This window comes from Bos taurus, chromosome X (genome assembly GCF_002263795.3).
Source record: "Bos taurus isolate L1 Dominette 01449 registration number 42190680 breed Hereford chromosome X, ARS-UCD2.0, whole genome shotgun sequence".
NCBI classification, from domain to species: Eukaryota; Metazoa; Chordata; class Mammalia; order Artiodactyla; family Bovidae; genus Bos; species Bos taurus.
The window spans coordinates 129,902,417-129,919,478 of record NC_037357.1 but is presented as its reverse complement, the minus strand read 5'-3'; the positions used below and the strand labels follow the sequence as shown (position 1 = coordinate 129,919,478).

The 17,062-nt window shown below is 43.6% G+C and overlaps 1 pseudogene; it reads left to right on the top strand.

Moving 5' to 3' along the window:
• The first annotated feature begins 315 nt into the window (after positions 1-315).
• LOC782196 (epidermal growth factor-like protein 6) overlaps positions 316-17,062 on the top strand; it is a 41,473-nt pseudogene continuing 24,726 nt past the window's right edge.

Genomic DNA, 17,062 nt, shown 5'->3' with positions numbered 1-17,062 from the left:
GGAAATGGCTGATGCTAAATATTGGGGACCTGGAGAAAGGCATGGCAACCCACTCCAGTATTATTCCCTGGAGAGTCCCATGGACAGAGGAGCCTGGTGGGCTATAGTCCATGGGGTCGCAAAGAGTGGAACATCCTGAAGTGACTTAGCACAATTATTGGTGAAGGCTTGCAAGGCATGATAGCAGAGGCTGGCAATCTGAAATTCAGGTTTTCAAAGTCCGATCTAGCACTTCCAGCAGGTTTGTGGCAATTGACCAGGTAACTCTCATGTCCATAGAGTCTCCGTGGTGCTTCCTGTTTTCTCAGTTCTAACATGTGGCTCTTTATCCACAGTCCAAGGGATCACGAGTTGTCGGCATCGTCGCTCCAGCCTGGTGTCTGTCGCTATGGAACCATACTGGCCTGCTGCTATGGCTGGAGAAGGAGCAGCAAGGGAGTCTGTGAAGGTACTTTTGTAAAACCTCAGACCACCCAGTGCTCAGGTGGTTGGCCTGGGTCCTGCAGGTTTTCTCTGTGACACCATAAGCTGTCACCAGGTTGCCAGTGGCTTTCCCAGAGCAGGGACATAGTCCTAACTGACACCCAAGGTCTAAGTGCTTGTGAGATCTCTTCCCATTCAAAATATGGCTGACACCATCACCCTGGATATGATGTGTTTGTTTTAGGAGCCCTGTTTCATCAATTCTCTCTGCTGTTCTCTTAGTCAGTATGGCTGTTTTTGTTTTAACCTAGGGAAACTGAGTTAGGCAAAAACAGGTCAAGAAATATCTCATTCTAATTATAATTTTTCCAACCGACTTCTAATGAATTCCACTTTTTAATTATGAATCACCCAATCAGTAGGCTTTGGTCACAAACAAGAAGGTTAGCCATTTACTTTGTAGTTTGGTTATTCACATTTTCCAAGTTCATCGTGCCTATTTCTAGATGGTTTCAAGGGATGCATGCACATGTATGCATGATTCTGCTGTGTACATTTCAAACTAGGTTTCCCTAAATTGCTTTTGACATCATTTCTCAGACCAGTGTTAGGAACTCCGAGAGAGGCCTCTGACAGTTTGAAAAGAGTTGGGGAGGCTAGGGATGAGCACGGAGTTTTGTGTTGCATTGTTTTTCATGTAAATTTCTATACTAATAGACAGTTGCAGTGTAAAAGAATCAAATCTGTATTCTTCATAGCTGACTAACCAGGGGTACATATTTTCAGGGCAGGAATCTGGTCTCAGGGCTTTGTATATCTAGTAGGTGGTATAGAACCTGAATCCTTAATCTGTTAAGGGGGTGAACAGACATGTGCATGCAGTACTTTGGGCACTGGTACAGATCACATTGGATTATAAACTATAAAGACCAAGAATGTTAGCGATTTTTAAGAATAATAAGTCTACATTCTTTTTTCTGCTTTTTCCCTGCCCCAACCTCCTCCTCCTTGATTTAGCTGGTTCAAAAAATAATCTGGGCAGACTGTAGCTGCGGGGAGAACTTGATCATGTCTGAAATCCATGAAACATTGGCAGACGTTGATCTCGCTCCTACATGTTTAGTGAAGTCACTCAGTCGTTTCCGACTCTGTGACCCCATGGGCTGTAGCCCACCAGGCTCCTCCATCCATGGAATTTTCTAGGCCAGGGTGCTGGAGTGGGTTGCCATTTACTTCTCCAGGGGATCTTCCTGACCCAGGGATCAAACCCCGGCCTCCCGCATTGCGGGCAGACGCTTTACCATCTGAGCCACCAGGGAATCCCCCCACATGTTTGATATTATGTAAAACCTTGCACTGTCGCAGTTTCCTTATGAGGAGAAGAGTGGGAAGATAGTAGAAGAAATATTTGAAGGTCATCACTGCCTGCCTAGCAAAAGAAAGTTAGAATATTGCCCTGGGACTTTGTCGGTTGAAAAGGGTGGTACTCACACTGGTCAGGTGGGTCATGATCAAGGGCATTGTCTTGAGAACCAGACTGCCGTGGGTGACCTTGGGCAAGGTAGATAAGCTTGCTCAGGCTCCATTTCCTCCCTTGCAGACTTCTGTCCGTCAAAGCAGCAGGTGATGAGGGAGTTCAATGTTGCTTTTTTCTCCTTCTAAACACAACATGATACATTTTTCTTTGAAGTCAGTCAGGTGGAAAGGGTTAAAAACCACACAGGATATCTTATTTGGAATCTCTCTTACAGTCACAGGAACCTCAGGACCTCCGGCCATAAAACTTGCATGTCTCTGGTGTATAAATGACGGTGATCTTTGCTTTTCCGGAGGGGCTATTTTATAATTAGATCGGAGCAGTCTGACCATGGTGCACATAGCCAATCACATTCTCACCACTTTTGTGGCCAATATTCATACCAGAGGCCTGAAAAGAATTGAATGCCAGATGCTAAAGGGCATTCCAACACACTGCTCCCACTGCGTGTTTGGCAAGCCGAAGAGATGGTCAGCCCACCCTCTGCCTCCGTCAAATGTTGGCACAGTAAATGGCAATGATTTTTGTATCTATGATCTGTATCATATTACATCCAGTCGGCATGGTCCTTCTTGATGGTAAAGTCATACGCTCCTCGAAGCACCAGGTAACAGGCTGCTTAGTCCCTGATCACCAGGCCTCTGATTTTTAAGCCGTGGGGTGCATGGTGATGAGACAGGAATGCATGCCAACTTGCCTGAACAGGCAGAGCCAGGCTCCAGCCTGTGAGGGTGCAGTCTGCCCCAGCCTTCACCTCCATTGACTGATCAGCCCTCAGTCCTTCAGAGGCCCTGTCTCTATGTCAGAGCTTTCTAGATCTCAGCCTCTGCCCTGCTTAAATCTGTTCCCAGGGCAGGGTCTGCTTCACTCAATATCTTTAGCCTTCAGATATGGGTCACTTAGTGAGATATGGGAGAAAGAGCCAGAAAGAGTGGATAAAGAGTGGATAAACACTCCAGAAAGATGGAGGAGTTTGAGTTTGCAGGGAAATTAAATGAGAGCTTCCTTTATCTAAAGCACACTTAAATCTCAGGCCATTTTAGACATAAATGGAATTTCCCTATGCCATAAATTGGCTGTTCCCATCACAGATCCAAAGTTACCGTAAATCAAAAACGTCTTTCTGGAGTGCTGACCTCCAAACAGCAATGGTATTAATATTCACCACTTCTCCTCTTTTCTCTTTGGCATTTATCCTGGGCTTTCCTGTCTGGACTACATTGAAAATAACTTTCCAGGGAGCAATCAGAAGTCTTGGGGGCTTAAAAAAAAGGTTTATTTTTCTAACATTTAGAGTTAAAGCTGCATCTCCAAGAACATAACCATAACAAAATAGACCCTGGAAATCCAATTCTATCTCGATTGCCTCCAAAAGTAGAAGAACTTTGGTGGGAAGCGTGTTTTCCCATACCTTCTCTCACTTACGATCTACTTAGAGCCTTGAAATGTTTCCCTTTTCAAAGTTCTACACTTACTGTTTGTCATTCAAAACTATTTCAGTGTCTAACATGTTCACACTATTACATGCAGGTGGAGAAACAAAGATGAGCATTTATATCCCTGTTCTGAAAGCACTTAGCATCAGATAGTAGATAGAAGTCAAACATAGAAGTGAAATATCTGGCTAGTTCTTGAATAAGATGCAGATATCAGTTTTGTGGGAGAAGCCTGCCAGAGTTCTGTGGAGTTCTCAGAGATGAGCAGAAGTTCACATGTGGCTGGAGAAATCTGTACAAGCCTCTGGAAGGAGGGGCCCTACAAGGTATTCCTTGAAGGATTGTTAGGATATTAACCATTGGAGTGGCGGGGAGGGGTGCCGCAGGGTGGGGTAACAATAGAGAAGCAATAAAAAGTGCAGAGTAGCTCAGAGAAGAGCAGGCAGTCTGGTTTGACCTCATCGTTGCCTGGGTTCAGGGAACAGAGTAAGACTAAAAAAAGGCAGAGGCCACATCATGGTTATGACCCCTGTCCTGGATTCAGGACCCAACAGAGATTATTTGATGACTTCTAGGCAATGAAATCGGTCCTGAATATTCATTGGAAGGACTGACGATGAAGCTGAAACTCCAGTACTTTGGCCACCTGATACAAAGAACTGACAGAGGATGAGATGGTTGGATGACATCACCAACTCGATGGACATGAGTTTGAGTAAGCTCCGGGAGTTGGTTATGGACAGGGAAACCTGGTGTGCTGCAGTCCATGGAGTCGCAGAGTCAACCACAACTGAGCCACTGAACTGAACTGAACTGAACTGAACTGAGGCAATGCATGGCATAATCAGAGCTATACTTCTGGAATATCCCTTTAATGTCACATCGGACATCAGTATTTTAGGAACGGTAACTGAGAAGTTGATTCTTGCACAAATATCCTGTTGAGAGGCACTTAGGAGAAATCAGTAAGGGAGTTAGGGAGCTAGGGAAGAAGCTAGGCAAGGATGTGACTTCAAGAGAAGAGAAGTTTGGCTTCATCCTGATCCCACAGGGAGCTCTGGAGTGTTAATTGCACCACAGCATTTGTCCTGCCCAGAAACCAGGGGCTAGGCTGTTAGACCTGTGCGTCAGCCAAGCCCTGGTCACAGACTGATGTGAGGAAAGTGAAGAGAGAGAGGCATGTGACAAATCTCCCAGACATCTATGGGCAAAGTGATTCCCAGCAGCTGGATAAATATTGGCTTGGGCAAAAATGTTTGTTTGGGTTTTTCTGTAAGCAACTGTAGAGAAACCCAAACAGACTTTTTTGGCCAAACCAAAATCGAGGAAATTGGTGGTAGAAACAGGGATAGAGGGGTAGGATACTCTGGATGATTGTTTGGGGAACAAGAAAAAATAGAGACAGCTGAGATTTTGAGTCCAGGTAGCTGGGAGATGAATGGTGACGTTAGCAAAGGTAGGGGTGTGTCAAATGGGAACATGGTGGAGTCTTTAGGAACAGGCTTGCCTAGGGGTGGACCTTCTATGAGCCAGAGAATCAATGTGCAGAGAAGTAAGCAAGCATTTCTGGCAATTGCTGAGTCACCCTTTCATATGCTGGCTGTTTCTGGGACTCCTAGTAGATCCAGAAAATGTGAGAGTCCATGATTCACTACCTGCCTAGTTTCTCTCTCATTCATTGCTTTTTCTCTCATTCCCATTCATGTCTTTGGGCTCTCCCATTTTCCTTTCTTCCTATCCACAGCGTTTTCTCCCTGTCTCCTCCCTATGAGCCAGACTCAAACTTTCCACCATCTTTGACTACGATTTCTTGCCTAATCCAATCTGTTACCCATCCCATCCTTGTTTCTCCTGCCACTTCAGTCATCCAACAAATATTTATTGAGTTCCTAGTTTGTGTCAGGTGTCTGGATACAGAAGTGGATAAAACAGAAAACCAAATCCTGCCTTTGGCATGCCTCCATGACCACCACTATCGCCATCACCATCATACTTGTGGTTCCCATCCTCAGGACCTTCCTGCCTCCAACCTGTGCTTTGTTCATTTTGGCTGATAATGCACAGAATGTAAAAATTTTGATCATTGAAGAGAGAAATGGGGAAATAATACAGAAGAGGAAAAAAAAAAAAAACAGTAGAAAGGGGGATAAGGACCTTGGCCCAGTATAACTATGGAGTTTCTTCCAGCTCACAAATCATATTCCATTTGTTAAATCTTTTGTATTTACATAGAAAAGTGGCTAATTGTGATGTAGGAGGCTTTTTTTCCTTTGAATGCCATTGGAGGTGTGGCAGTGCTAGGCAAAGTTATGGTCAACTTGCACTTGTGGGGTGAAGGGGGTGAGGAGATGGGGGCCAGTGAGCAGCCATGAAGAGATACCCCACATCCAAGGTAAGAGAAACCCAAGTAAGAAGGTAGGTGTTGCAAGAGGGCATCAGAGAGCAGACACACTGAAACCATACTCACAGAAAACTAGTCAATCTAATCACACTATGACCACAGCCTTGTCTAACTCAATTAAACTAAGCCATGCCCGTGGGGCAACCTAAGACGGGCAGGTCATGGTGGAGAGATCTGACAGAATGTGGTCCACTGGAGAAGGGAATGGCAAACCACTTCAGTATTCTTGCCTTGAGAACCCCATGAACAGTATGAAAAGGCAAAATGATGGGATACTGAAAGAGAAACTCCCCAGGTCAGTAGGTGCCCAATATGCTACTGGAGATCAGTGGAGAAATAACTCCAGCAAGAATGAAGGGATGGAGCCAAAGCAAAAACAATACCCAGCTGTGGATGTGACTGGTAATAGAAGCAAGGTCCGATGCTGTAAAGAGCAATATTGCATAGGAACCTGGAACGTCAGGTCCATGAATCAAGGCAAACTGGAAGTGATCAAACAAGAGATGGCAAGAGTGAATGTCGACATTCTAGGAATCAGCGAACTGAAATGGACTGGAATGGGTGAATTTAACTCAGATGACCATTATGTCTACTACTGCGGGCAGGAATCCCTCAGAAGAAATGGAGTGGCCATCATGGTCAACAAAAGAGTCCGAAATGCAGTACTTGGATGCAATCTCAAAAACGACAGAATGATCTCTATTCGTTTCCAAGGCAAACCATTCAGTATCACAGTAATGCAAGTCTATGCCCCAACCAGTAATGCTGAAGAAGCTGAAGTTGAACGGTTCTTTGAAAACCTACAAGACCTTTTAGAACTAACACCCACAAAAGATGTCCTTTTCATTATAGGCGACTGGAATGCAAAAGTAGGAAGTCAAGAAACACCTGGAGTAACAGGCAAATTTGGCCTTGGAATACGGAATGAAGCAGGGCAAAGACTAGTAGAGTTTTGCCAAGGAAATGCACTGGTCATAGCAAACACCCTTTTCCAACAACACAAGAGAAGACTTTACACACGGACATCACCAGATGGTCAACACTGAAATCAGATTGATTATATTCTTTGCAGCCAAAGATGGAGAAACTCTATACAGTCAACAAAAACAAGACCAGGAGCTGACTGTGGCTCAGACCATGAACTCCGTATTACCAAATTCAGACTTAAATTGAAGAAAGTAGGGAAAACCACTAGACCATTCAGGTATGACCTAAATCAAATCCCTTATGATTATACAGTGGAAGTGAGAAATAGTTTTAAGGGACTAGATCTGATAAATAGAGTGCCTGAAGAACTATGGAATGAGGTTCATGACATTGTACAGGAGACAGGGATCAAGACCATCCCCATGGAAAAGAAATGCAGAAAAACAAAATGGCTGTCTGGGGAGGCCTTACAAATAGCTGTGAAAAGAAGAGAATTGAAAAGCAAAGGAGAAAAGGAAAGACATAAGCATCTGAATGCAGAGTTCCAAAGAATATCAAGAAGAGATAAGAAAGCCTTCCTCGGTGATCAATGTAAAGAAATAGAGGAAAACAACAAAATGGGAAAGACTAGAGATCTCTTCCAGAAAATTAGAGATACCAAGGGAACATTTCATGCAAAGATGGACTCAATAAAGGACAGAAATGGTATGGACCTAACAGAAGCAGAAGATATTAAGAGGTGGCAAGAATACACAGAAGAACTGTACAAAAAAGATCTTCACGACCAAGATAATCACGATGGTGTGATCACTCACCTAGAGCCAGACATCCTGCTATGTGAAGTCAAGTGGGCCTTAGAAAGCAGCACTATGAACAAAGCTAGTGGAGGTGATGGAATTCCAGTTGAGCTATTTCAAATCCCGAAAGATGATGCTGTGAAAGTGCTGCACTCAATATGCCAGCAAATTTGGAAAACTCAGCTGTGGCCACAGGACTGGAAAATGACCGTTTTCATTCCAATCCCAAAGAAAGGCAATGCCAAAGAATGCTCAAACTACTGCACAATTGCACTCATCTCACACACTAGTAAAGTAATGCTCAAAATTCTCCAAGCCAGGCTTCAGCAATATGTGAACTGTGAACTTCCAGATGTTCAAGCTGGTTTTAGAAAAGGCAGAGGAACCAGAGATCGAATTGCCAACATCTGCTGGATCATGGAAAAAGCAATAGAGTTCCAGAAAAACATCTATTTCTGCTTTATTGACTATGCCAAAACCTTTGACTATGTGGATCACAATAAACTGTGGAAAATACTGAAAGTGATGGGAATACCAGACCACCTGATCTGCCTCTTAAGAAATCTGTATGCAGGTCAGGAAGCAACAGTTAGAACTGGACATGGAACAGACTGGTTCCAAATAGGAAAAGGAGTACGTCAAGGCTGTATATTGTCACCCTGCTTATTTAACTTATATGCAGAATACATCATGAGAAACGCTGGACTGGAAGAGGCACAAGCTGGAATCAAGATTGCCGGGAGAAATATCAATAACCTCAGATATGCAGATGACACCACCCTTATGGCAGAAAGTAAAGAGGAACTCAAAAGCCTTTGATAAAAGTGAAAGTAGAGAGTGAAAAAGTTGGCTTAAAGCTCAACATTCAGAAAACGAAGATCATGGCATCCGGTTCCATCACTTCAAGGGAAATAGATGGGGAAACAGTGGAAACAGTGTCAGACTATTTTTGGGGGCTCCAAAATTACTGCAGATGGTGACTGCAGCCATGAAATTAAAAGATGCTTACTCCTTGGAAGCAAAGTTATGAGCAAGCTAGATAGCATATTCAAAAGCAGAGACATTACTTTGCCAACGAAGGTCCGTCTAGTCAAGGCTATGGTTTTTCCTGTGGTCATGTATGGATGTGAGAGTTGGACTGTGAGGAAGGCTGAGTGCCAAAGAATTGATGCTTTTGAACTGTGGTTTTGGAAAAGGCTCTTGAGAGTCCCTTGGACTGCAAGGAGATCCAACCAGTCCATTCTGAAGGAGATCAGCCCTGGGATTTCTTTGGAAGAAATGATGCTAAAGCTGAAACTCCAGTACTTTGGCCACCTCATGAGAAGAGTTGACTCATTGGAAAAGACTCTGATCCTGGGAGGAATTCGGGGCAGGAGGAGAAGGGGATGACAGAGGATGAGATGGCTGGATGGCATCACTGACTCGATGGACGTGAGTCTGAGTGAACTCTGGGGGTTGGTGATGGACAGGGAGGCCTGGCGTGCTGCGCTTCATGGGGTCGCAAAGAGTCAGACACAACTGAGTGACTGAACTGTACTGAACTGAACTGATGTAATTCAGAAGCGAAGCACTACTCAGTATTTTCAAGGTGAACATAAACTGGAGAGGAAGCAGATCACCCTCTGTATTGTATATCACCATGGATTTCTCTGCCACACAGAATGCGGCTAAGTTCAACACGTGTGCATTTCACTGGGCTGACTGTTCTTTTTGTTTATTGAAATATAGTTGACTTACAATGTTGTGTTGATTTCTGCTCCACAGCAAAGTGATTCAGTTATATATATATTTGTATTCCTTTTTAATATTCTTTTCTATTATGGTTTATCACAGAATATTGAATATAGTTCCCTGTGCTCTACTGTAGGACCTTATTGTTTATTCATCCTATATATACTAGCTTGCAGCTGCTACTCCCAAACACCCAGTCCTGCCCTCTCTCATCCTCCCTTACCGCTGGCAACCACAAGTCTGTTGTCTATGTGTGTGAATCCATTTCTGTTTTGCAGATAAGTTTATATGTCTCATATTTCAGATTCCACATGTAAGTGGCATCATAAGGTGTTTGTCTTTCTCTTCCTGACTTACTTTAATTAGTATGATAATCTCTCTAGGTCCATCCATGTTGCTACAAATGGTATTATTGTATTCTTTTTCATGGCTGAGTAATAGTCCATTGTATATATCTATCATGTCTTTTTCACCTTTTACCTTTCAGTGGATATTTTGGTTATTTCCATGTCTTGGCCATTGTTGATAGTGCCTGTATGTATCCTTCCAAATTAAACTTTTGTTCAGATAAATGCCCAATAGTGGGATTGCAACTCTATTTTAGCTTTTTTGAGGAACTTCCATACTGTTCTCTCTAGTGGCTGCACCAATTTACATTCCCACCCACAGTGTAGGAGGGTTCCCTTTAGTATATACTCTTTCCAGCATTTATTATTTGTAGACTTTTTGATGGTGGCCATTCTGCCTGGTGTGAGATGATATCTCATTGTAGTTTTGATTTGCCTTTCTCTGATCATTAGCCATGTTGAACATCTTCTCATATACCTATTGGCTCCTATTCTTTAATTGTCAAAATACCTTTTCTTTCGACAGCTATGTGTGAACCTGGATGCAAGTGTGGTGAGTGTGTGGGACCAAAACAAATGTAGATGCTTTCCAAGATTCACGGGGGAAACCTGCAGCCAAGGTCAGTACTATAGACCACGGTGGTGATACAGACCTACCCCAGGGCTTTCAGAATCAACTCAGGCAGTGCAGTGGTGTTTGGGACACAGTATAGCACTCAGGATTCTGTAGTATGTAATTCTGATCTTCAAACGAAAGTGGTTTCAGAATGAGATTTTTCAATCAATCTCTTCTAGAAAAACATCAAAGTCATTCTGATGCTTTTGTTAGGATGTCAGATGAAAAACATTATTTTCCCTCTGAACAATAATGTTTATTGTTTTTTTAAGCTGAGGAAGCAATGCATATATTTTATTTAAGAAAATCCAACAAAACAAGAGGATATAAATTAAAAAGTGAGTGTGAACACCCACAGTCCATCCTCCACCCATAGCTAAGAGTTTGACCTCCATCTCTGCAGTTTATTTTTTGTTATAGTTACAAATATGGATATTTCTCATGGGCATTTTTGCATGTCAGCACATAGAGAGCTGTCTCATACTCTTTAAGGCTGTATCCTAGTCTCTAGATCAAATGCTTGTGTCATTTACATAAAAATACTTTAACCACTATTATAGAAGTTGTCCCCAATGTTTTGCCACTACAAATAGCGCTATCTCAGTCATTATCCTATGCATATCCTTGCATCTTTGAGTATTTTTATAGGGTAAGTATCTAAAAATGGAATTGTTGGGTTGAACGGCATGCATATTTTTATTGTAATTGATATATTTTAAAAGGCAATTTATGATTTTTGTCATAAGCTGTTTATCTAAATATATTAAAGCAGTTATAATATTAAGAAAAGTGGTTCTTAAGGTGGCCAGTTTTGTCCGCTAGGAAGACTTGCCAGATACAATACATATCCCTGTTACTGCTGCTAAGTCACTTTAGTCATGTCTGACTCTGTGCGACCCCACAGACGGCAGCCCACCAGGCTCCCCCGTCCCTAGGATTCTCCAGGCAAGAACACTGGAGTGCGTTGCCATTTACTTCTCCAGTGCATGAAAGTGAAAAGTGAAAGTGAAGTTGCTCAGTCATGTCCAACTCTTAGCGACCCCATGGACTGCAGCCTACCAGGCTCCTCTGTCGATGGGATTTTCCAGGCAAGAGTACTGGAGTGGGGTGCCATTGCCTTCTTCGATACATATCCCTAGTTAGATTTAAATCTTATTTTCAAATGCAATTTCACATAAACAACAAACATTTTATAGTGTATGTATGTGGCAAATATTGTATGTGACATTTGTACACTGAACAAATATTAGTCATTTTTCTGAAATTAACATTTACCCGGGCATCCTGTATTTTTATTTGATAAATCTGAAAGTCTTACCCCTGAGGTTATCTGGCGGTGCCTGGAGACATTCGGAGGGGTTACTACTGGCATCTGGTGGGTAGAGCCCAGCTGAACATCTATAGTGCACAGGGCAGCCCCCCACTAAGGGTGATCTGGCCCCAGATGTCCACAGTGTGGAGGAGCCCAGGCACCAAGAAACCTGTGCTAATTAAGAAAGGGTCCCCAGTTCTATAACACAGTTAAGCAAAGAGCAGAAAATCCAGTTCAGCTGCCCTTAGGAAAGAACCCTGCCAGGGTTCTAGAAGGGTGAATAGAATTCCAGAGAAAGCCAGGGGTCTGCCCCACTCTGTCCCCCAGCCCCCAGCTCACTGCCAAGGCCACATGCTCACATAGCCTTTCTCTGTGCTGGCAGACCTGCAGGCTCAGGGAGGAGACTCTAGCTCTCCTGTCCCGACCCCAGAACGGGGGCCAGCACCGCCAAGGGGCTCCTTAGAACCGTGTCCAGAAGGCTTGAGGGAAGTGCAGCAGGAGCCATGCTCTCAGAAGTAATAATTCAACCATGTCCCTTAGCAGAGCTTTTCCCACCAGAAGACCTGCTTTTCCATATGTCTTGGATTCTGTACCAAGATACCTTCTCAAGAGAGTTGGAATGGAGAAGGTGTTTTTTCATGCTGCTTTTCAAGTCCCGGCAAAGTATTCACTTTGACGGAGTGTCCAGTGGCTCAGATGTGGGGCTGTCTGGCTTTTCCCCACAGCCTCCCTGCCCCAGGGCCGCCTGATCAAAGTCCATGTATATCCACTGATGGCCACAGGCTTCAACCCAACTGATGTCTTTCCCCAAAATGCTTCTTGCAAGAGACGCCTCTGACTTAGCGCCAAGTGATGGACTATCCCTGGCTTTCCTGTTATGTCCAACCAGCATTATTTGATTCATGCATTTGAAGCAGTTAGGATCCATACAGGAGATGGTAGTGTACAGGGGAGTGGCAGTGGAGAAGGGGGTTCAAGTGTCCAGCTAATGTGCTGGAAAAATCTCCATGTAAGGTTCTTCTCAGAGGTGAAAGCAGCCACTTACTTGTTTTCCAGAATGGCCTTTGCCTGTTACTGTGCGGAATTTTGGTCTTACATGGAATTTGGTTCTTTTCTCCTTTCTATATCTGCCTTGGGAGAGTTATGACATGTGGCACCCACATCACCACGTGCCCAAAGACAAAACCCATGATGGCTTTACAAGTTTTTTCCTTATGTATCACTTTTTATTTTAATAAAATCTACTTCATTCTTAATGTTTCATGTTTTAAACCCTGAAAAGCTCAGAGAAGAAAGCCCCTCTCAATCTTCCCAGGAGGTAACCATTATAAACGTGTAGAGCCTGGTCTCCCAAGGTTTTTTTTTTTTTTTCCCCTGCCTGTGCCACATTGCTTGCAGGATCTTAGTTGCCCAACCAGGGATAGAATGCAGACCCCAGCTGTGAAAATGCTGAGTTTTAACCACTGGAATGCCAGGGAATTTCCCTAGGAAATTTTTCCTATGCTTATTTTAAAAATGTGTTATCTATATACATATTTTTGTAACCTTTTTGTGTATCAGCGTCCTCTGAGCACCTTGATATGGGATTAAATACTGTCCTGTGACCTGACCACCAGTAATAGCTGCCTAGCAGGGCTCCGTCAGGAAAGGTGTGAGACAAGGCCATTTGGCCATCATGAGGCCGCTCAAAATAATAATTGAAAGGAGACAGTGCTGTTGGCATCTGTCACAGACTACCTGGAAGAGCTTTAAAGGCAGCAGTATCTAGATTATGTTTTAACTTTTTATTCAAGTAGGAAACACAAAATTGTACACCTGTCAACAATGTACAACTGCATGAATGCTCAAGAACACCCATGTAGCTGGCATTCAGATCAAGAAATGGAAACTTAGCCTCCCTGAAGACCCCTCATGCTCCCCTCCATCACTTGCCCCCAGCCCCCAACAAGGGACTGTACCTTGTCTCTCACACCAGAGTCACTGTGCCTGGATTGTTTTGTTTCTTTCACTCATGCCTGGTTTTCAGTGTGTGCATTTGTGTCCAGCTTCTCCCAGTCAGGATCATGTTTGTGAGTTTCATCCACAGTTGTTTGTACTTGTGGTTTGCTCAGCCTCACTGCTGTACAGTTTTCTATTGCGTGAGTGTACAAGTCATTTATCCATGCTTTTCAGAGGAGAGATTTGGATTCTTCCTGGTTTGAGGCAATTCAGAATAGTGCTACTGTGATCATTTTAGCATGAGACTTTTTGGTGGTTTAGTTGCTCAGTCGTGTCCAACTCTTTGCGATAGCCCTCCAGCCTCCCCTGTCCATGGGATTCTCCAGGCAAGAATACTGGAGTGGGCTGCCATTCCTTCTCCAGGAGATCTTCCTGACCCAGTGATTGAAACCGGGTCTCCTGCATTGCAGGCGGATTCTTTACTGACTGAGCCACCAGGGAAGTCTGGTGGGCATGTACCCATGTTTCTGTTGGACATTTGCCCAGGAGTGGAATGGCTGGCTCACGAGTGTCTGTATCTAGCTGCCACACAGTTTTCCAGAGTGGTTGTGTCTATATTTGCATTCCCTTCAGCAGTGTAAGATGATTCAGTTTGCTCCACACCTGCACCAACGCTTTAATGATGGTCAGAGAAGAGGCGAGTCACCACCATTTGTACCTACCTCCACAGCTGGCATCCAGGGTAGGCCAACCCCATTCCACATCTGGGTGTTTCCTCCTTCAGTTCACCTTTCTCCATTTCCTGACTGCCCCCTGCAGATGTGACTGAGTGTGGATTCAAACCCCGGCCGTGCCAACACAGATGTGTAAATACACACGGTAGCTACAAGTGCTTTTGCCTCAGCGGCCACATGCTCCTGCCAAACGCCTCATGTTCCAGTAAGTTTCAGCAGCTGGCCTGCTCTTGGTCAATCCAGAGGCTTGACTTTTGGCATTTAATGCTTGGGGCAAAGTTAAATTAAGTTATTGGAGGGGAAACACCCACCCCAAAGACTCTCACATCACCCTAGACTAAAACATCTTTGCACACTTATTTTTTTCAATTTATTTATTTTTTAATTGAAGGATAATTGCTTTACAGAATTGTATTGATTTCTGCCAAACATCAACATGAATCAGCCATATATATATAGGCCCTCCCTCTAGGACTTATTTTTAATTGTAGTAAAATACGTATATTGTGCAATTCACCATTTTGATAATTTTAAGTGTACTTCAGGCATTTTATACATTCACAGTGTTGTGCAAACCATCACTGCTCTCCAGAATATCTCCATCACCCCAAAAGGAAACCCTGTCCCCATTAGCAGTCACTTTCCACTCATCTTCTCCTCCACCCCAGCCCTGCATTCTATCTCTCTGGATTTGCCTGTTCTGGCCTCGTTGTTTTTAAATAAAAAGACTAACTAAGGGGAAAGATACATTGAGTCTCTCTATATATGCACAGATGAATTAGAATTCTTCATGAAAAAATAAGCATACTGAAAATATAAGCATATTGTTTGAGGAAGGTGATAAATCTCAGTTCCATCTCAGGACATCAGTTCTTCCCACCAGCTATCTTTCTCACGCCCCTTGCCCCATGCTCAAAGATTAGTGACTCTTGTTGGAAGTCCATTCCAGTTCACATTCCTGGAAAGAAAAGCCCTTCTCTGATAAAGAGAACCCATATCCTGTGGGGCCTAAATGTCTATATCCGTTCATTTATTGAGAAGGAAGGCTTTTCAGGTTTTATGTCACAGCTGAAAAGCAAATCCATCTGCCCTGCCACCCCCAACAAGCCTGCAGCTTGTGCCTTCTGCCAGCTTCCCATGGTTGCAGGGTCCTCTGACTCCACAGCCTATCCTGGGCTGTCCCTCCATTGGTTGTAAAATCCGGGCTCCTGCATAGCTCACTTCCCCCACCCCTGCCTCACCCTTGAACTGCTGGCTCCACTTGGCAAAATGCCCCAACACCACTAGAGTCTCCATTAGCAAGCATGTTTAAGAGATAAAGCAGGCATTCAGAGAATCTTTTTTTTTTTTTAATTTTTTTGAGTATTTAAAAAAAAATATTTATTATACATTAAACAGAAACCCCCAAGAAACAAATACGTAGCTTAATGAATTCTTATAAAGCCAGCATCCATGTAACCCCTATCAAATAGAACTTTGCCAGAACTACCCCTGTCACCCCCCAGCCCCTTGGGAACAACTGTCCAGGGTTTTCTAGTCATCACGTAACATTTTTAAAAAGATATATGCTAATGGATGTTTCTGAAACATTCCACGAAAGCCTTTTTAGTGCCAAAAAAGATATCTTTCTCCAAATGGAAGAATAAAATGAGGTAAATTTTGAAGATTAATTTTGAAAGGAGACAACTAAAGAGAAAAGGAATAAACTAGAAATATAACCATTGGTCAGTGTTTGCTGCATTACTGTTGCCTGGGTGTCTGTCCTGGTGCCCTCTTTGCCTATTACTATACATGTGAGGGTTGCCTCTGCCTCCCTGTTTATAGCTTCCAGTGGTCAGGTGGCCCTGAGTGTCTCTCACGGATGCTGATTTTACTTACCCAGCCCTTTGCAGTCTCTTTCGTCCAGCTGGTTGACTGGCATGTTATAGATGCGGGTGTATAAAGAGAGGATATTCATGTGCTCCCCTGTTATAGGCACTTTTGATCCATATATACTGGAACCCTACTCGGGATATGTGTTTTTGTGAGACACGGTCTATTTAGCAATGAGTGACAGAAAAATCGAACTAAATTATCTTTACTTTTAAAAGCTGGAGGCAAGCAGTTCCAGAACAGGTCACCAAGGGCTCAGCCTCTGCCATCTTCAGGGTATTGATTTCATCCTCATGCTTGTGGCCTTGTGGTCACAATATGGTTGCCCTAGCTCCAGATATCACACACACATCAAAGGTAGGCAAGACAAAGGGAAAAGGAGCGATGCCAGGAAACAAATGCCTCTTTTGTGTCCATCCTTTTTGTCACGCAGCAGCATCTTTTCCAGAAACTCCAGCAGACTTATCTTATTATCTCTTTGGCTATAACTGAACCATATGGCCACTCCCTTGTTGCTGCATGGGAAGCTAGGAAAAAGATGTGTAACTGGCTTTTCAGCCTCAGTAATGGGAATGGCTTTTGGGTAGCTGATCAGCCTTATCTGCTGCGTGTTTTAATACATGCACCTAAAAGACAAGGTTTAATGATTTGAGTGACTCTCAAGGAGGCTAGATATGAATGGAGAGATGGGTAGAATTGGCATTTTTTTTACCCTATTTATTCAAATGAATCATCTCTATCAGAGGTTGCATTTCAGCCAATAGTAGAGACCAGTCAGGTGACTTAAAGGATCTTGTATAGGAAGAGATAGAGATGCCGTCTTTGGTGACTGAGGGGTGCATGCTCTGCCTAAAGACAGTCAGGTGCAATGCACTGGCCAACAGAATCAACCGGGGGGCCAACAAGACACCACCCCTGTGCACATTCCATTTGGATCTCCATCTGGGACTCAGATGATGAAGCTTATCCTCTGATACCATTCCACGTGTTA